Source organism: Urocitellus parryii, unplaced genomic scaffold (genome assembly GCF_045843805.1).
Source record: "Urocitellus parryii isolate mUroPar1 unplaced genomic scaffold, mUroPar1.hap1 Scaffold_40, whole genome shotgun sequence".
Classification (NCBI taxonomy): domain Eukaryota; kingdom Metazoa; phylum Chordata; class Mammalia; order Rodentia; family Sciuridae; genus Urocitellus; species Urocitellus parryii.
Window position 1 is genome coordinate 3,558,992 of NW_027553586.1, and position 13,159 is coordinate 3,572,150.

At 44.8% G+C, this 13,159-nt stretch overlaps 1 pseudogene; it reads left to right on the plus strand.

Annotated features, from left to right (window-relative positions):
• The first annotated feature begins 523 nt into the window (after positions 1-523).
• LOC144252289 (beta-galactoside alpha-2,6-sialyltransferase 2-like) overlaps positions 524-13,159 on the plus strand; it is a 28,951-nt pseudogene continuing 16,315 nt past the window's right edge.

The following is a 13,159-nucleotide window of genomic DNA, read 5'->3' on the forward strand; positions in this document are numbered from 1 at the left end:
ATGGTAGGTTCCAGGCAGCCTTGTAGGTCCAGGAGACTGTGAGGAATCAAATATAGTTGGGGATTCCCCTCCCCCTTAGAAATGCTCAGCATACCTGGTGTACAATATATGTGCTTGAGCCTTTAGCAGACTGATAGGCAGATAAGAACAGGGAAATGATACTTCACTCTTCTGCATGGCTCCACAAAATTGGGATTCTATCAACTCAGATGCAGGGGCGTTTTGCTGGAGTATCCCACTGTGATGAGGAGCCAAATGCATCTCTGAGATACCTGGGATGGCCCAAGGTTCTGGACTGAGGTGGTGAGGCAAGTCAGGGATAGACAGAACCCCTGGATTTAGTGAAGCTCCCAAATGATTCTGATTTCTGATGCCCTGTGAGTCCCCCTCCCTGTCAACAACAATGCCCAGGTTAGTTTGTCACCAGCCCCACACTGACTAACTGTGGCTCCTGGCTGTGTTTCAGGCTCTTCCCACGTCCCAGTGCTTCTGAACACCGAGGTGCTGACCCCAGATATCTGCCATGAAACCACACTTGAAGCAATGGCGACAATGAATGCTCTTTGGAATATTTGCGTGGGGGCTACTCTTTTTGGTGATTTTCATCTACTTCACTGACAGCAACCCTGCGGAGCCAGTGCCCAGCACCTTCCCCTTCCTCGAGAACCGGGGGCTGCTGCCCATCCAGGGCAAGCAGCGGGTCATCATGGGCGCCATGCATGAGCCCTCCTCTCCCAGGAGTTTGGATGGGAACTAGGTGCTGCCAGGTGGACCCCCTGCTGGCTCCTTTCACACAGGTCCAATGGACCCGCAGAAATGGGCTGAGGCCCAAGATGGGTTTGAAAATGAAGAGTTCTTTCCATCGCAGGTGGGGAGGAAGTCCCAAAGTGCTTTCTACCCGGAGGATGACGACTACTTTTTTGCTGCGGGTCAGCCAGGGTGGCACAGCCACACTCAGGGGACTTGGGGATTCCCCTCCCCCGGGGAGTCGTCGCAGCAGGAGGCAGCTCTGTCAGCTGGAGCTGTCCAGAGGAGACCTCCGAAGAAGAGGCACCGGTGGCAGGGGAAAAGCCCCGCGTGGGAGGAGCGCGAGGCTGGCGACAGGCTTTACGCCTCCATGTCCAGGGCCTTCCTGTACCGCCTTTGGAAGGGGACGGTCTCCTCCAAAATGCTGAACCCGCGCCTGCAGAAGGCCATGCGGGATTACCTGACCGCCAACAAGCACGGCGTGCGCTTCCGCAGGCGGCGGGCCGCGCGGCGGAGCAGGGCTGAGCTGCTGTGCGCGTGCGGACCCTGGACGGCACCGAGGCGCCCTTCTCGGCCTTGGGCTGGCGGCAGCTGGTGCCCGCGGTGCCCCTGGGCCAGCTGCACCCCCGCGGCCTGCACAACTGTGCCGTGGTCATGTCTGCGGGCGCCATCCTCAACTCCTCGTTGGGGGAGGAAATAGGTGGGTCTCACCGTGGGGAGGCCCGTCACCCCCATCTCGAGCCGGTGGGGAACGGGGGCCTGGTTCTTTCTGTGCACACCTCCGGGCTATTACTGGTGGGAAAGGCTGGGGGTGTGCACTGGATGTTTCCAAGGTTAGCTGAAGAGCCTACAAAGGGTTTTCCCTGGTTGGGACCAAAAGAGACTGGTCCAGCAGAGCTCTTCTAGAGCAGGACCCTAGGGATTCTTGGGGAGCTGGAAGGATGTTCCTCCTATAGCTAGTTCCAGTGGGGATGGAAGGCAACCCTCCGGGTGCCCTGTGTCCCTTCTCACTGCCAGTGTCTCAAAAATGGTTCCCACAGAAACCACAGTCTACATCAGTAGTAGGCTTCCATGGGTGTTGCAAAGGCCAGGGCAGGCCTTTGGGTGGCTGGAGTAGGGGGGAGGAACAAAAGGTCTCCACTTTGGTTCTTAAAAGCAGGAGATCACCCAGTCAGGTGTGTCCCCTGCTGAGAGGAGACATGGTGACAATTTTGATTACTTCAGGAACCAAATCCGAGTCCATGGGCTCTGAAGAACACCTACAGCTGTTGAGTACATGTTCCCACAGGAAACTGACCTCTTCTGTTTGCACAGTAAACATGAGCACTGTAGGCACAAGCCCAGCCTTTGCGTCATGACCAGTGCACATAGTAGGGGCCTTGTCCAGAATGGTCAATAGCCTGCCTATACCTGGACTTCTATCTTCCCTGCCAGTCTGTGTTTGAACCCATGTCAGGAGCCCTGGAGCACAGGTACTTGGTAGCTCCTGTATTGGGGTGCTCAAGAACAACAGCAGGATGTAGCGAGACACTGATAGATTTATTTTAAGGGCTTGGCTCAGTGATTGTAGGGGCTTGACAATTTGAGGTCTACAGGGCATGCCAACTGGTGGGACGCTGAGACAGAGTTTCTGTGTTGTATTCTTGAGGCAGAAGTCATTCCTCAGGACTTCTTTGGTCTCCACTTTTGTTCTTAAAGCCTTTAACTGATTATATAAGGCCCATCTACTGTGTGGAGAGTGATCTGCTTTCCTCAAACTATACTGATTGAAAAGTTAATCACATCTGGAAAGTACCTTCACAGTGATATGTACACTGCTGTTTCACCCAACGAGCAGCGTGGTCGCCTAGCCAAGTTGACGCATATCAGTAAGCATCCTCCCTCCCTATCAGTCTTCAAATAAAATATTGGTGCTTGTATATCTCTTGGTTGCAGAAAGTAGGGTAGGGCTGCAGTACCTTCTCCTCCCACAGAGTCTAGGCTCTACACTGTGTAGGCTGGGACTGGATGGCCACAGAATTCTCCATTTGCTCTGGGTTGCATTCATTTCCCCACCTTCCCCAGTCTCTCCCAACCCTTCTTGTCAGAGATCTGTTCTTTTCTGTAACTGGTGCCCTCCTCTCCCTCAGCAATTCTGGATCCCTTTGCTCCCCAGACTTCTGTCTCTGGGTCAGGCTAATTCTATTGCCGCACCAGTAAGCAAGCAGCTTGGCACTTTAGGTGATTTTATTCATTTAACAGACGTATGTTTTGCCCCTCCTGAATGTGTGGCTCTGCACTAGGTATAGGAGGCCAGTGTGGCTCACCCTCAAGTCCAGATGTGAAACAAGCACATCTATGCATTCTCACTGCAGTTGGTCTTGGATCATAACTTGTCTGGAAGTGACATTCAGAGGGCTTGACTCCCTCATTACAAAGAAATAATAGTGGTTTCCTGGCTTCATTTGAAGCAGGTCCCTCAGTCGTTCTGTGTCCTTGAAGAGTGACTGGTATTGCAGAGCTATCTTAGATAAGTGAGGCCACTGTAGGAAGGCTTAGAAACCCAGACCTCAGCTCAGAAGTCCTTGGGAGTGAGGCTCAGTGGAAAATTTTTTTGTTTTTTAAGTTAAAAAATACACCCAAAACAACAAATATGGGCTTGTGGTCTTGGGTCCCTGGTCTATTCCAGCAGGCTCATAACAACACTGTCTGTGTGTCACATAAGCTTGTAGCCAAAGCCAGAGCAGAGCAGCCTGCAATTTATTAAGAAAGAGCACTGGTTTAGAGGCCCCTGGGGTGGAATAACACCACAGTTCTTTCTCATTTCCGAGGACCAATATTAATAATGCAGAGGAGGAATTTAAGTATTATGCTTTGAAGCAGGCAGTAACTTGCTTCTGGTTTTGCTTTGTTTTAAACACCTCTGCATCGTAAATACTTAGTATTTGGATTGCTCTCGCATGCCAGAGAAAATTCCCTTGCTCTTTATTTCTGCATAAATATTCCTGACCAGGGCCTCTTAAACTCTATTCAGAATTTGAAAGAGAAGATGAAAGACATTGGGAAATCCGTGTTTCTGAAAAACATGAGATGCCGGAGTTACATATTTGTTAGTTTCCAGCATTCAAATTTTAATTTATGTTGTGCGCTCTCAGAGGCAGCTTTATGATTAGAATTGTAAAATCACAAATGAAGAGCATGCCCGGAAATTTTTTTTTTAATTGTCTTTCTTGTTTTATCTAGGTCCCTTTGACTCAGATTTTGTACCTATACATTTTAGGACAAAAAATCAGAGTGCCACTCTATTTTGGAAAAACAAAGTCTTTCATCCTTATGAGTTGGCACCTCAGCCAGCGTATGAGCTGTATCTGCCAGGTGCTGACCTCTCTCCTACCTGCTCACCTAAAGGTCTCACTGAAAAATGCATATGCTCATAAATGGCTCTCATGATGAGCCAAATTCACATAGCACATTCCTTCTGCCACCTGGGAATAATTGGGGCATGCTGTCGCTAAACTCAGGTTGGCCCCTCAGTAATTGCTTGTGAATTGGCTAAGTGGAACTCAAAAGACCCACTAAAGTCTTCTGCATGATCTGATGAAGAATTGAAAGCAGAGCTGGAGAGTAGCCAGAGAAGTCTGTGTTAAGTAGCCCCAGGGCCCCTCCAGGCTGAGGACCCCAGTACTCAACAGCTCCTTCCATCCTTCCAGTTACACCTGGGGTCTGCTGACTGGCTGCCCTTGGGCTCCCCCTGGTGTTTGTTCCATGTCCAGTACATTCCTGTCCTCCACAGGCTCAGACCCTAGTGACTGTTTTTGCTTAGAGGGAGATGTAGCCGGTGTAAACAGGTCCACTTTGAACATCCTAGAGAAAAGAAACATCCCTGTTTTGGAAACATGGAACATTCTTTCCTAGGGTCCTGAGATGGTCTTTGGTCACTCCTACATATCAGCAGTGATAATAGGCTAGTGACGTCACCACTAGGACTGTTGTGGGACACACCACAGAGGACAGGTCTATTCTGGATGAACAGAAATGGCCTTGGTGTGGCAGACCAAGGTCTGCATATTTGAATGTTGAATGCTAATGGCAGGTGGGTGGGAAATGGGAGGGAAGAGATGGGGGCATGTGGAGGGTAGAGTTTGGAATGTAGTATGTCCTGTTAACTTCAAGAAGACATTTCACAGAATCATTCAGCAAGCTGTAGTTATCGATTGACCACCAAATCTCTGCCAGGTCCTCTGCTAGACACAGATGAAAGGCACAGACTCAGCCCTCAAATTCTCTATCGGAGAAGTCTAGATTGTACATAGACAATTCCAACATCCTGGGAATAGAAGGACAGGGAGATAAGTAGATCAGGAGGCTAGAAATGATAGTGGAGTCCTAACCCACCCTGAGGCCTGAGGGCTGGGTGGGCAGAGAGACTGTGGTAAGAAGAAATGCCCCAGAGGCAAATCTGGGCTGAAGATTCAGTAATAGGTGCCACTCGAGATTGTTCACTAGGAACAAGGACCCATTCTAATGCTTTTTCTCTGTTGACCATTAAAACCCTTACAACTGGAAGTAAGAGGTAGATGCAGTTAATCCCACCTGACTGATAAGGAAATGGGGGTACCTAGATCACGTGGGCAGAGCCTGGAGTCAGACCTCCATGTGTATTACAGGAGCTTCAGCTCTCACCCTGCACACCAGGGGCAGAGGCCGTGAGGTCATCCCAACAGGGAAGCAGAGGGTAGATTCTCACTTTATTAGAGCATGTCAGATTTCTGTCCCTGTGACAAATACCTGAGACGAACACTTACAAGCAGAAAAGTTTTATTTGGGCTGATGGTTTCAAGGGTTTCAATCCCTGGTCAGTTGGCCCTGTTGCTTTGGGGTCTTTTAGAAGCAGCATGTCATGGGGGTGGGGAGTGCTGGAGGGTGCTCACCTCAGGGCAGCCAGAGAGCAGAGGGAGATGGGAGAGGCCAGCCACTCAGTCTCCTCTTCAAGGGCACACCCCCAGTGACCTAACTCCCTTTTACTAAGCCCAGACTTTCCTGCACTTCCCCAGAGCCTGGTGTTTTGGTCAACGTTTGCGTTGCTGAGACCAAAAGACCTGACAAGAGCAATTAGAAGAGGAAAAGTTTATCTGGGCCCATGGTTTCAGGGGTTCAGTCCTTGGGTGGCCAACCTCGTATCTCTGGGCCCAAGGTGAGGCAGGACATCATGGCAGAAGGAGGTGGCAGAGGAAAGCGGCTCTGGACATGACAGCCAGAAAGTAGAGAGAGAGCTCTGCTCACCAGGGACAATATATGGCCCCAAGGCACACCCCAGTGACTACCTCCTCCAGCCATCTCTCCTGCCAGGCAATCCACATCGGTGGATTAATCCACTATTAAGTCACAACTCTCATAATCTAGTCACTTCACCTCTGAATGAATGTTCTTGCATTGTCTCATGTATGTTCTTTTGGAAGATACCCCATATCCAAGCCATCACAGCTGCGGACAACGCCTTTAGCACGTGGGCCTTTAGGAGACGGTTATCCCAACCCTAACAAGAAAAATCAACCTACACCCTGGATTTGGTGGCACCAGGAAAGTAAGAGATGGGGGGATCCTGCCAGCGGAGAGACCAGGGCAGTGAGAATCAGGAGATGAAGCAGGCCTTAGCCCCAGTCCCTGGCAGGCATTACCCAGGGACTGAAGACTTGTTCTCTCTCACTATTTCCAGTTTTTGCTTTCTGGTCGGTGGGTCAGGAGGAAGAGGGGAGAATGCAGAGCATGGGCCAGGGAAAGGCAGTGACTTGGTGCTGGTGGTCTCCTGGCCTGGCAACCAGGAGTGATCCTTTCAGCGTATGTACTTAGCCAGGCCCTGTTCTTAACATCAGCACAGCCCTGCTGGTGCCTGGAAATGCCTTCTCTAGAAATGAGGCTTTACTCTATTGCCCTCATGCCTGCTGTCTGCTCCATTTCTCCTTTTAAAAATCTGAATGGACAGCTTAGGTTCTTAGGTGCTTCACCGACATCACGGAGGCAGCGTACAGCCAGGCCTATATGAGGAGGCCCTCCTGGCTCTTCCTCCATGGTGCCCATCTAGTCCTGCTCACTGACAGCTTCCACCAGCTGCAGCCCCAGCTCCGTCAGCTCCGCCTCTGCCTTGTGAAGCTGTTGGAAGGCTCGGAACACAGCTCCACACAGGACCGTCGATGGACAGTGACATGCTGGGAGGGTTCAAGGCTGTCGTGACTCATGTGGAATTACTACTCGATTCATTTGAAAAGCTCCCACCCCTTGGGACCCCGGGGTTGCTCATCTGACCTGGAGATGGAGGCTGTGTAGGGAGGCGGGCAGCCTGGATTCCTGGGAGAGCTGTGGTCTCAGTGAGTCACACTCCCTCCCTGGCCTGTCCCCACCGGGCTCCTCACCATCTAGCGTCCCCTCTTATTTTCTACCTTCTCAGGGAAGTGCCATAGATCATCACTTCTAACAATTCCACCTTGGAATCCGATTTTAATTGGAAATGTTCAGGTATTTTGGCATCCTTTATACAGAGCATAGATTCCCTCAGTTATAGATTGATAGACCCACGTGGGGTCCTGGGGGTCCTTTCAGTGGTCCAGAAGTTAAAAATATTATATAACTTTGATATTTGCATGGAATAAGCAAAGGTAATGATGGATAAAACTACTGGCCTTTTAGTACAAATTGAGGTAGGAGCACCCAACAATAGTCATTATCAGACCTTTTTTTTTTTTTTTTTTTTACCACTAGGTATCATTGTCAAGTGCAAGTTTTATTTATGGTTGGCCTCAATGAAGAAATCAAAATAGTTGATTTTGTGAAATCTCAACTTTTGAGTGCCTTCACTTTTCAGATCCTGCATAACCAAGTGGGAAGCAAAAGAAAACACTTCTGCATATCAGTGACATGCAAAGGCACTGTGGTATCGTGTTGAGCTGAACTAGCCACATGAAATACAGTGTGTAGTTAAAAAAATTACTGACAGGCATACTTTAATTATTCATACTTGGATATTTGACAGATGTTTTCTCAAAAAGGAATTAAGGGAGACTGTCACCTTTAGGAAAAACAGTGGACAATATTTGTTGCAGATGATAGGATTTAAGCTTTCAACTCACGTTTCGACAATACTTGAAAATGAATGAGATCCATAGTGGTTAATCAATGTGATTTTTTGATACTTTATAATAAAATGCATCAATATTTGGAAGATCTGCCTGACTTTTTTAGCAGAGAGTTTTCAGATGATCGTTACATGATATAACAAAGTCATGTGTGTATAAAGGACCCCTCAAGAATAAATAGACTGATGGATTATAGTGTGTCAGAATTTATTGGACTCTTGGATTTGCACCTATTTGAATTCTTTTAAAGTAGATTTTTGGAAGCCTATCTTAAAAACACACGTGTTCTGAGAGGCTTCCTGTGAAGACTGCCAGGTTGGAGGCTGCAGACATAACTAATTCTGGAGTCATGAATTTATTAGGAAAAAACCAACTCATTGATGTGTTTCAGTTTCCACACTGTAACCAACCATTAACAAATCAGCTCTTGAGAAGTTCTGATGAAGTTTTAAAGAAGAATATCTGCAGTTCTCTGGAAGGATTATTAAAATAGCCTTCCCTTCTTCAACAATGTATCTAAGTCTTCATATACTGTGGCTAAAACAACATATTGAAAAAGATTGTCTTTTCTAAAAGCCAGACAATGAAGGTTTTAAAACATTCAAAATATTGTCAGTCTTCTCACTACTTTTGTTATAAAAATAGAGTTATTTTGTTTAAAAAATATTATTTTAATATAAACTAATAGACACTTAAAATTTTCTGCTCTACTTTCTTATGCAGAAAATAGGTTACAAATAATTTTCTTAAAGAGGTACTTATACTAAAATGTGAATTCTACTGCTGTGAGTCCATTCATTTTTTCTAGCTAAAGTATCATTTGGTTTTCTATGCCAATACATCATTTAGTAAAAATAAGAAAGCAATTCAGAACAGAAAAATATCAACAAGTGCTTAAAATTGTAAGGAAAAAATTAAATTTTAATTGGAAGTGCTCTGATTTTTTGACCTCATTTATACAAAACCTAGATTCCCTCAGTTCCAGAGATGAATAAGCTTTATTTTTTCCCTAAGGAGTCAGATAGTAAACATTTCAGGCATTGTGGGCCATATGGCCACTTTACAGCTTACTAACAGAATTGTCCTGCAGGTCGTACACGTTGACTCTTGCAAATTCTCCCCTAAAAAAATACTGGATTATTTTTAAAATGGCATAACCAGGTGTGCTTTATGCATTCCCTGTGATAATCTTGGTACTCAAAACTGGAATCCCAATTCTTTTGCATTCAGGACTTGCTAATAAAGGCACCTATTGTAGCCTTGTTTTAATGGGAGCATCTCTGGTAGTTTCTGCTCTTCAAGGAAGAGGAACATGTCCAAGAAGAGCAGAGCATAATCCAACCACAGGAGGCCTGCTGCCTCCGTTTCTGGGTGGGGTGTCATCACAGTAAATGCCATGCCCTCATGTCCACAAGGCACTTGAACATACAGAAATACATGTCCCCCCTCTCACCCTCACAAACAGGCAATGTCACTGCTGCAAGCTAAACTTGGAAATTGCATGGGAGGGTTGAAGCTACAGCAGCCCTCAGAAATTCCATTATTGCTCACATGCTCTGGTTTGGGGGGATTTTTAGAGATGCATGTGTCCATAGCCTGCCTTAAGTGAGGGGTATTCCCCATTTCCACCCTTAGTTAGATGAGCCCCACATCCTTCCCTCTTCCTCTGTGCCTCCCTCTCAGCCTCCATGATTTGGGAGCCTTATTTTCATCCAGCAACTCTTTGCCCAAGATTCAGAGAACTTAATAGAGAGTCTGGCTACAAGGTTGAATGAAGGGAGATGGAGACTGATGTTTAAGGGCAAGCATGGTGGTCCACAGTGTCCCATTTCAGAGAATAAGGAGGCTGGCCGGTGGTGACATTGGTCTTTCCAGGGCTGCACAGTCAGTCAAGCCATGGCTTTGAGAACACAGAACACTCAGGTTGCTCTCACATGGGTCTTCTTGACTTCAGCAGCCTTCCAGTATGAAGGCTGCATGGAAATCAGGGTTGGTTTTCTTTTAAGCAGAAACCTTTACCAAAAGGTAGCAAGGTGGAATTGGATGCTGCGGCTTTCACCCTGGGAGAGGTGCACTTGATCTTTCTGAAGGCAGTAGCGTTAGATGCAGTTCTTTATCACCATAACCAACTTCAGGGGTCCACAGGTAGTAAGAAGCCCAGGACCAGCAGACCCTGAGCAGCCTGTGCCTTCCTAACATCTTTACCTGCTCCTGTAGATCCACCTTCCAAATGGCTTGGAACCTTTGGGGGAATGGCTGCATAAAGTGCATCACTTGTAAAGAATGTGAAAAGAAAACAAGAATTAAATATAACAGGATCACCTGTAATTGAGTACACACACACACACACACACACACACACACAAATATGTCACTTAACGTGTCACATGTCGCTTAACGGGGATACACTCAGAAAAAAAAATGCTTCATTAGGCAATTTCAACGTTGTGTGAACATCATAGAATATACTTACATAAACTAAGATAGTCACAAATGTCACCAGGCAACCTAATCTGCATGGGACCTCTGTTTTATACATGATCCATTATTGACTCACATGCCATGATGCAGTGTGTGATGGCATGTATATTTCCATGTTGATCTCCCTAGCCAAGATGACATCATAAATCAGCCGTAAATTATCTGAAAAATATGTGTATGGATATGTTAATTTTACTAGTGGTGTCTGATTAGTTTCAGGTATTGAAAGATTTATTTAAATATTTTCCCTAGATAGTGTATTTTTTTAAGATAATGTATTCTATAGAAAGAAAAAGTAAGTTTGTTATTTATGTACCCTTAGATTCTCATGATGCAGTTTTGAGATTTAATTCTGCTCCTACACGTGGTTATGAGAGAGATGTTGGAAGTAAAACCACTGTGCGCATCATTAACTCCCAGGTAAGATGGATGGAGTTTTTCACAGGGGTACCTTCTGTAGGTAAATAATTTAACTGGATGAGTGAACAGAAATGATCTGGTTGTCCATAACCATGATACTTGCTTATTTTTGTGGGTCTTGTAATTATAAAAATTAATGATGAAAAATGCAGAGAAACAAGAATTTAGATGTGAATTATGACTAGGAAGAAATAAGTAAGATCAAAGGACAAATCAGAATAGATATAGAAATAGAATTTTTTATAATCATAGACTTACCATGTTCCATTTTGTGAGCTGAGAAAAGGCAACTCAGCTTAAAAGAAATCGTGGCAATGAAGGCCAGGGAGAAAAACAAAGGCACAAAATCTGAGGGTCTCTATTTTATCTTTGAAACTTGAGTTTGTTATTTGAAAACTTAAAAGCTGAAAATGAGTTGTTTAATGGAAAATGAAAATACCTCTTTTCTTCATGTTCTTAATAAGAATGTCTTCCAAATTTATGGCAAAATTACTCTCAGAACAAACTACAAGAATTTCTGGAGTTTCAAAAAATATGCAGAAAAAATATGAGGTGATAAGTGATTTATGGAAAATTGCTTGCAGAACAAACGATTAGCTCTTTGTACAGTTCACTGCACCAGGCAGCCTGCAGCGAGGTAAGAAACAATTACCATATTTCCTTAATTCAGAGATATCATTGGCTGTAAGATCCACAACTCGTTTAATAACAAGTCCTCAGAGAAGAAGAGATAAATCCGACCGAATTAAAATACATGCTGCCTGTAAGATAATCCTAACCTCAGACACATTAAAATATAAAAAAGTGCATTTTAATAATGGTAAAAAAATTGCCTCTTAAAATTGAGGGGGGAAAAAAACAGAATTTTCCCCCAAAATGATAGTTTTTATAAAAAGATGATTGGCAGCTGAAATTGATGAACTCAACCGGAACCAGATAGGGCCACAGAGGGAGGACTGTGGCTGGCACTCAGGAGGCTGCTTCGTAACTCAGCTCATTCACACCCACACCGTGTCTGAATTACATGTGGAGGCTATTAGAGAGAGGGTTCTGTGTTCCAGGGGCTAGAGCTCAGGCCACTAGCTATGGTGCAGAGTTGAAAAATGTAAACTGATATTTAAAAAAAAACAAAACTCTCATTTCCCTAAACATTCTTTAAGTGCCTGAGTGTGCAATGGAAGCCTCTCTCCCTCTCCCAAAGGCAAATAGAAAGCCATTTTCTCCTTGCTCTGGATCCCTCTTTTAAATTTTGAGCTCTTTTTTTTTAAAAAAATATGCTTTTGAAGTAGTAAATACTGGCTGCATTTGAACTTTTTTTTTCCTGTGTGCTTGCAGATTCTGACCAACCCCAGTCATAACTTCATTGACAGTTCTTTGTATAAAGATGTCATTTTGGTGGCCTGGGACCCAGCTCCTTATTCCGCAAATCTTAACCTGGTAAGTGTTTCCCTGATGCCCTGACCCCTGTGGTCAGACAGGGCCTCGGACTGATAAATCATGGGAGCAGGTCAAGAATTGCAGTCAACAGAATGAAATTGATCATGGATCCTAACTGAGCACATAGGTGTGCACACATGTTGATGCCCAGGTATGGTAGTACACTTGAACATTATCCATCTCATGCTAAATTGCTTTTAGAAGAATGGAAGAAAGATGTACATATCTAAAGGCTCAGAAATTCCTAGCGATACTAAAGGTTGGGCTGATTAAACTTACACTGGTTCTAATGTGACCGGAAGACATCCCCCATCAGAGTGGTTGCAAGGCCTTTGGAAATAAATTAAAAGTGGTTGGCAAGAAAATCTAAATTTTGTGCATCCACAGCTCATTGTAATTCAAAGGGAGCCTGTTCCAGGTTTTCCTTGAGTGTTCCTCTTTGCCTTCTGCTTCTGAACCTGTTAAATTTTATGCAATAGAGCTGAAACAAGTTTATTACCAGTCATCAAAACATAAGCAGGCTGCATTTGGGACCTTCTGGCAAATCATCATCTACCTAAGCAAACAGCTAGCAACTTTTAATGGAGCTTTGAATAAGAAGCCAGTGGGCTTCGTTTTTAGTGAGGGTTGGAAAAGGTGGACAATGTTTAGCCTAGCAAGGTATGTTATCAACTATGCAAATGTCTTTAACTCGTTTTTGCCATGACCAGAGAGCCTGCAACTTCCTTAACCCATTGTGTTATCATTTAGATGTGCAACACCTGTAAAAACTTAACGGTAGCATATAATATATAATTATATAATAAATAATGTGATTGAATAATAAAAACACTAATGGGAAGAATATAACTATATTATAGTATAATAATGTTAGTTAATATTAATTAATGTAAGTATCATCTTCTGATTTCCAACCTATTTAAAATAGGTTCTATAATTTCATTGAAATATGCACAAAATTGAAA